The sequence below is a fragment of the Nuphar pumila genome, chromosome 8 (assembly GCF_984573655.1).
Source record: "Nuphar pumila chromosome 8, dmNupPumi1.hap1.1, whole genome shotgun sequence".
Taxonomy (NCBI): Eukaryota; Viridiplantae; Streptophyta; class Magnoliopsida; order Nymphaeales; family Nymphaeaceae; genus Nuphar; species Nuphar pumila.
Window position 1 is genome coordinate 6811256 of NC_143256.1, and position 8459 is coordinate 6819714.

Below are 8459 nucleotides of genomic sequence, written 5' to 3' on the forward strand. Positions count from 1 at the left end.
GGGCCCTATGGCTGAGAGGGGTCGGGTTTACCCGCACCTACCTAGACCAAATCTTATAGGGTTCGGGTATAGTGACAAATAATAAAACCTGATTAAGACCCGAGTTTCACTACAAGAAAATCGTGAATTAGCGACGGCTTATATCCATCGTTAATTCGTCGCTAAGCCGTCGCTAAACTGTTCAGCGACGGATTAACGATGGATAGGGGCCATCGTGAATTTTTGCTCGCTAATTAGCGGAAAAACTTATCTGTCGTTAATTCTGTCGCTAATTTGCAACAGATTAGCGACGAACATTATCCATCGCTAATCCGTCGCTAAATTTAAAAAAAAAAAAAATGATCCCTGTCGGACGGTATTCCGGCAGCAATAAGCTGGACTTATACCGCACCCGACATGCATTGCACAGAATGATCGCTCTGCCTCGTCGCCGGACTTGTATCATCCTCCATGAACTAGTGCTCTCCGACATCGCCATCCTCCGTGAACCAGCATCGTCGTCCTCCATGAACCGGCATCGCCGTCCTTCGTGAACCGATGCTCTCCGGCGTCGTCCTCCATGAACCGGCGTCGTCATCTTCCGTGAACCAACGTCGCCGTCATCTTCCGTGAACCAGCGTCGCCGTCTTCCATGAACCGGCGTCGTCGTCCTCCTTGAACCGGCGCCGACGTCCTCCAGCGATCGTCGACCGTCCTCCAGCGTCGCCGTCCTCCGTGAACCGTCCTTCGTGAACCGGTGCTCTTCGGCGTCGCCGTCCTCCATGAACCGGCACCGTCATCTTCCGTGAACCGGCGTCGCCGTCATCCTCCGTGAACGAGCGTCGCCGTCCTCCGTGAACCGGCGCCGACGTCCTCCAGTGATCGCCGACCGTCCTCCGGCGTTGCCGTCCTCCACTCTCCAACGCGTTCTCCGACGTCGCCGTCCTCCGAAGAAGTCGGTTTAAATCGAGCGCGATCAATTTAAATTTCGAACGAAGAGAGAGGGAAAATTTCGCGCTCGGTTTAAATCGAAAATTAGCGAGGGAATTTTTCCGTCGCTAATTAGCGACGGATTAGCGACAGAAAAATTCCCTCGCTAAAATGTTTTTCTTGTATTGAGAATTAACGACAAAACAATTGTTGTCGTTAATCCGTCGCTAATTAGTGACGGATTAGCTAGAGAAAACTTTCATCACTAATCTGTCGCTACTTAGCGACAGATTCATGAAGAAAGTTTTCTCTATCTAATCCGTTGCTAATTTGCGACAGAAAAAATCCATCGTAAATTTTCGTCGCTAATTAACATTTTTCTTGTAGTGTTTGGACTCAAAGGTCCGATTAATATGTGGACTCGAGTATAGTTTGTGAAATTTTACACGAGACCTGAGCCCCGACCCCAGTTTCAATTAAGATCTGCAATTTTTCAATGTAAAAATGATAAAAAATATTATTTTTTTCAGGTATGGTCCAAGTCTAGTTCATGAAGTTCTTCTCGAGTCCATGTATGGTTTTTCTTATAGTAGACCTGATTAGACATAGGTTCAGATCGATACCATACACAAGAATCTTATCAGGTACCTGGTTTCACCTGAATCCAAACCAAACCCGACCCGTTGACACCCTAACTATATCAAGATAGAGGGTGATCAAGTGCAGCAGCCACTAAAAGTGTAGAATCACATTCTGATCCTCCCTCGAGAGATAGCCTATTGCTATTCTTCATACAGATAAGCTAACTGTTTGATACTTCCAAGTCTATAAGTTCCTTTCAGTTAATCCTCATTTTGGAAGATCCAAATCAAGACTCACTAATCACTGTCCACGTCACTGAAAACAATGCCATGTTCCATCCACATGTCAATGCACCAGAGCCATTGTGGCTGACGATACCCACGCCAGCTGGAGGAATGTAAGAGGGTGACGCCCCCAAATCGTCTGCTAGCAAGATGAGGGGCCTAGATTGTCTCCACGTGTCCACCATCGACGACGTGTGCGTCCAAAAACGGGATTGAATAATGAGCATGCGTCCGCGGACGTGGACCTCACCTGCCCGGCTGTCATCTCCATTCTCCGCCTCCAAATTCATCTCGCCAGCCGCCTCCTTTGGCATTAGCTGCTTCAGTCCTCCCACTCCTTACAGGCGACAGCTGCTCTCCTCTCAAAACCACTGTAATCAATTTTTTCCGGCAGATCCCTAGCCGGAGTACCGTCACCGGGATGAACGGAGAGCGCCACTCGCACAAGCGATTCCCGAAGGAGGTGTCCGACGGGAATCCCGTCGCGTCCGTGCTGACCTACCTCCACCAGAGATGGCTCATCGTCCTTCTCCTCCTAATCCTCCAACTCGCTTTTCTCTCCATCTTCCTGTTCCTTCCTTCATCGATACCGTGGCTTGGAGACCCGTCTCCCTTGCCTCCGCCTGTAATGTCAGTGTCTGAGAAGGCGATCCCAATGAACTATTCTTCTTCTTCTTCTTCTTCTTCCTCCTCCTCCAACTCGTCGTTTTCTTCTAAATTATGCCTCTCCCTTGGTAGGGTTTACGTCTACGACTTGCCACCGATTTTCAACAAGGAGCTGATAGAGAATTGCAACGATCTGAGCCCGTGGGGCTCCCGTTGCACTACTCTCGAGAACGGCGGCTTCGGCCGGAGGGCGGAGATTCCCAGTGGCATCGTGCCAGAGGATCTCCTAGGCGCCTGGTTCGCCACCAATCAATTCTCCTCGGAACTCATATTCCACCACAGGATGCTCCGGCACCCCTGCCGGACACTAGATCCGGCATCGGCGACGGCGTTCTTCGTGCCGTTCTACGCCGGGTTGGCAGTCGGGAAGTATCTGTGGTCGCCGGGATCCGGCGACCGGGATCGTCATTGTGAGTTTCTGCTGGATTGGCTCAAGGGACAGGAGTGGTGGCGGAGAGACGGGGGACGGGACCATTTCTTGATGCTCGGCCGGATCACGTGGGATTTTCGGCGGTGGAAGGATGAGGACTGGGGCGGGAGGTTCCTCTACATGCCCGGGATGCAGAACGTCACCCGCCTCCTCATCGAGCGTGACCCTTGGGACGAGATGGACGTCGCCGTGCCCTACCCGACGTCCTTCCACCCCAGGCATGACGCTGACGTCGATCGGTGGCGCTCTCACGTCCGGAGCGTCGCCCGCCCAACGCTCTTCTCGTTCGCCGGAGCGACGCGATCGGCCTTCCGGGATGACTTCCGGGCTGAGCTCCTCCGGCAGTGCCGAGCCGCTCCCGGGCAGTGCCGTTCGGTCGACTGCCGGGTGGCGCGGTGCGGCAAAGACACATCGGTGACCCTCGGTCTCTTCCTCGGGTCGGAGTTCTGCCTGCAGCCCCGCGGGGACAGCTTCACCCGGCGGTCCGTCTTCGACTGCATGGTGGCGGGGGCGATCCCGGTCTTCTTCTGGCGGAGGACCGCCTACTCCCAGTACACGTGGCACCTCCCTCCGAACCCAGAGTCCTACTCAGTCTTCATCGACAGGAGGGACGTGAAGAACGGGACGTCGATCGAACGGGTTCTGAGCGTGTTCAGCACGAACAGGGTCCGAGCTATGAGGGAGACGATCCTCGAGGTCATCCCTCGGCTCGTCTATGCCGCGGGCGGGCTCGACCGCTCCATGGACGCCTTCGACGTCGCCGTTGACGGTGTGCTCAGGCGGTTTGACCAACGGAGGACGGTCGATCACGGCCAGTGAAAAAACGAAGTCCAAATTACATAAAATTATTAGATTTCCTCCCCCCCCCGCCACCACCACCACCACCACACACACACACACCATTTTCTTTTTCTTTGCCAACTACGTATAAAGTTGGACAGAGGGCTGGGACCTTTTTCTTTTTCTTTTTGGATTTCTTTTTTAAGCGTATTTGTTTATTTTTTCCTTTATCCGGTGAAATACGTATCATGGCCATAGCCCCAGCCATGATGTAGATACGAAAGATAAAGATTTGTGATAGAAATCGTGAGGAACTTGAGGATGGATTTACTTTATATATATATATAGATATATATATTGGAAATAAATTTCATTGTTTATATATATTGAAAAAAAAGAAAATTTAGTTTACTCTCTCTCTCTCATATCTAATGTTTAAAGGTATGGTGTAATATTTTGGGTGGTTGTTTTTGGAAAGGTTGGGGAATATGGGAAAGAAAGATGATTGATGTTGGCGCAGGCGCATTGTATAGAATAAGCTAAACCCTTGCTTGCTAAGGAGGGTAAACCTACTTTTTGCCTTTTGGTTTGGGATTTAGCTCCAGCTGGCCGTTTACCCAAGGAAATGATAGTTTAGCTGCCATCTTTTTAATTGTTTATTTGCTTTGTTATTTGGGGGTGGAATTATCTTCGAAGCAGGTTATATGTTCTCTCCCCCACCCCCCCGAACAAGGGAGTTAGCTACATCTCATGTTTGGGGTCCCAAAGAGCACCACGTATGTAAGCATGTGCGTCTCGTATTCTCATATTTGTCAGCATTAATTAGCGTTGGAGTTTGATGCGATTGCAAAGATTTAAGTACCCTCTCCTCCATTGGTGCAAAAAAAAATGACGATTTTTGAAAATGAGTGGTTGTAAAGACTTAAGTGCCCCGAAGATGATTATTTAACACCCAGTCTCTGCACTGCAGAATTATCCGAGAAAGAAATATTCCCTGGAGGAGGCCATAAACATCAACCCTCTCACTCTCTCTCTCTCTCCCTTCTCTTTCTGCTTCTGTGCACATCCAGCAGAAGATCCTACATTGCTCCATCAAGCACCGACTGACCTGCACATTGACTATTGTGGAGCCTGATTTAAAGTCTTTACCCTTACAGGAGAAGGGTTTGGGGGCTCCTCCCAGCATGGGTAGCATCATTCAACTAAATGAGTTGTAGATCCTGATTCAGAGTTTTTACCCTTACAGGAGAGGGGTCTGGGGGCTCCTCCCAACGTGGGTAGCATCATTCAACTTGAAGAGTTGTGGAGTCTGATTCAGAGTTTTTATCCTTACAGAAAGAGGGGTCTGAGGGCTCCTCCCAGCATGAGTAGCATCATTCAACTTGAAGAGTTGTGAAGTCTGATTCAGAGTTTTTACCCTTAAAGAAAGGGGGTCTGAGGGCTCCTCCCAGCGTGGGTAGCATCATTCAACTTGATGAGTTGTTGAATCTAATTCAGAGTTTTTGCCCTTATAGAAGGAGGGTTTGGGAGCTCCTCCCAGCGTGGATAGCGTCGTTCAACTTGATTCGTTGTGGAGCTTGATTTAGAGTTTTTTCCCTTATAGGAGAAGGGTTTGGGGGCTCCTCCCAGCGTGGGTAGCATCGTTCAACTTGATTCGTTGTGGAGCCTGATTTATAGTTTTTGCCCTTACAAGAGGGGGGTCCGGGGGCTCCCCCCGGCACGGGTCCCGGGTGTCGTGGTCATTATCCTGGGAGTCTATTGATGTTTGATAAAAGTGAAAGTTCACTACCTAACTCAAGAGAGTTTAGAAAGGTACAACTTGTTGTTGACGCAAATGTCCCACCGCCTTAATGGGTAGCTCACTCCAAGAGACAGGCCTGGTGATCAATCTTTTTAACCGAGTCACCAGGGGATGGGGCCAGCATGTACCGTCCATGCTACAGGGTTCACCGTTCAAGCATGAGAGGGTCAATAGTAGCGAACTCACGGCTCTTTAACGGTGACCATTATTAATCAAGCAATAACGATACTATTTTTGTCCTCTGCTACTTGCTAGCACTAGAAGGATGAGGGTCAATAACGATGACTCATTAATGGTGATACAAAAAGTTCCCCTTAGAGTTGAATTATCGCGATAACAGTGACTTTATATATCGCTGTTATAGATATATCTATAATGATGATTTTTATATAACAATGTTAAAGATATGTCTCTAATGCCGATTAGTAAATATTGATGTTATAGATTATTTTTCATGGTGATATATGTGGCCGTTAAATCTTGACATTAAAATACTTTTGACAACAATATTTAATGATCATTAAATGTCGCTATTATTGATCAATGACATTACGACATCGTCGTTATAGATGTGTCATTAATGCGATATGTGTGGCCTGGGTCAATAATGGTGATGCTTTAAGACATTTATGTCACTGTTATAGATTACTTTATAATGACGAAATAAATTGAGTCTTTAATTATAGCTCGATGGATCCTTCTGATTTTTTTTTTTACTCTTTCTCTCTCTGACCTCCCTCCTTACTTGAGTGACATCACTAGACCTCAGCATTGCTCCTCGCTACTCGGCTGATGCCGTTGAACCCTATCCTCCCTCTTGAAAGTCTGCATCATCTCTCTCTCTTCTTCTTCTTCTTCCCTCGAACCCCAGACCTAGATACATTTTAAACCTAGTGTGACCTTTTTTTTCCCTTTTTATAGATTTTTTGAGTTTTGGGATATATTACTTATAAAATTGGTTATGGAAAAGGGGAGAGGTGAAAAGAGAATAGATTGAAGATGGAGAATAGAAAAATCATATCAAGCTGCTTTAAAGCAGATAGGAATAAATTGCAAAGCTAAAAAATCTTCAACATATTCAAGAAAATTTACAAAAAGGTCCTATAGAGAAAGATTAAAAGGTTAAATATGTTAAAATGGGCTTTGATTTTTAGTTTGTCTAATTTGGAAAGAAATGATATCTTATAAAAACCATTTGTGGATAGTCTTGGGAAGCAAAATATTTGGTGTTTCATAATCAATCATCCATTGTTGTTTCCAAATTATTTTCGGATTCTCTAACTTCTGCAAAATTACTTCTACATCCCAAGCCTCTTCATGCATCCCTCCTACATCTCCATACCGTCTCTAGCTTGGTCCCAAGATACTTGAGAGTTGAGACCGACTTACGATCCTCAAATTGTAGGAAAAGCCTCCATTGTTTGGGGAATTGACAGAAAGAACGTTGGCTGATCAAAGCTTTGGTAATAATTTCTAGTGCTAGTAGTCATAGGTGGGGAAGCTAACCACATGAGAACAACTAGATGAATTATGGGGTTAACAGGTGAGTGTGGATTAAGTACTTAGTGACATCTTTAGATTCCACCTGTTCATTACCTTGGAGTTGGACCTCATACACATTAAGACTACCTGCAATCAATCCATTGGTTGGAAGTTGATAATTGGATCAGCAAGATGGCAGGAACATTAACTACTAGGTAGATCTGTTTACTCATTCCATGCCTATGAGGTTTGTATTATGATATCTTCCTGCTATTCATTATAAAATGATTTCTCACAGACGAAGTTTAAATTGTGTCATTTGGGTGGTAAATAAGCATGTCGAGGGCTAAATTAATTGATCAGACAACATTCTGGACCTAGTATATATTCCCTAGCAATTATTGCCTAGAAGTTATTGGATTTCAAGATAGGCTTGTTAAAAGATATTTTCATTTTGGCTTCCTTTAGGAAAAAACTGTTTGGGTGATCTCTCTTTGTAGACTAAATTGGTTGGATGATTTCTCTTTGTAGACTGATGAAGCTCCAACAGGATTGAAATTCTCTTCTCTAAGGGCGCAAAACGCATTCTGTGTCTGTGGGTTTAGGAAGATCCAAAGATTAAAAGCTAGTTCTTGCCTTTACTTTAGGATATATTAAGTGTGATCTGATTGTCATTTTGGTAATCAAACAGATCCAATAGGCCATATAATCCAAATTGTGAAAGATGCACATTGAACAGCCTAAATTGCATAATTATAACCAGAGCCGGACCTGTAAAGAGGCCAATGAGGCTTGGACCTCAGGGCCCCTGTGCCCAAAAAAAATTTTAGGGGCCCATATTTAAGGTCCGAGCTCCCCTATTTTTATTTAATATAATATAAATATTTGGAATATTATATTTGTTTAATGTGAATGCAAATTTTATTGTTATTTTGATTCTTTAAAAAAAAATGGAGGGGCTGCCCCCTAACTCCTACTATTAATAGGGGGGCCATTTTTTTCCTCTGCTTCAGGCCCCATAAAACACAGGCACGGCTCTGATTATAACCTACCTTGTCTTGTAGCCAGCTACAATTGCTGGATCTCGATGTTATTGTTTGGATCTACCTAACCCAAGGCCTATGCACGAAATGTTGCTTGGAATTCATGATGATGATCCTAGTGTATTGGGGTCAATCGACACTTGGCCGCCCACCAATCTCTATGGGAACTATTTCTTGGAAAGTATAATCATCTTGAAAAGATTTCCTTGATTTTTGTGTCCAACGTGAAACGTCACAGATAATATTGGCCCCGTTAACAAGGACATGTATATATATATATATATATATATATATATATATATATATATATTATATATATTATTTTTTAAATGTATGTAGGTGTTTTTATACTTTTTTATTTTTATTTTTATTTTTTGTCTTGGGATTTAGGTTTTTGATTTACTTTTTATTTTTAAATAGCATGAATTATAAATATTTTATTAGGTTTTGAGTTTTTTATGTTTTTTTAATTAGAATTTAGG

The 8459-nt window shown here is 44.8% G+C and overlaps 1 pseudogene; it reads left to right on the top strand.

Annotated features, from left to right (window-relative positions):
* The first annotated feature begins 2196 nt into the window (after positions 1-2196).
* LOC149829525 (xyloglucan galactosyltransferase XLT2 pseudogene) lies at positions 2197-3690 on the top strand (annotated as a pseudogene).
* Positions 3691-8459: the final 4769 nt, after the last annotated feature.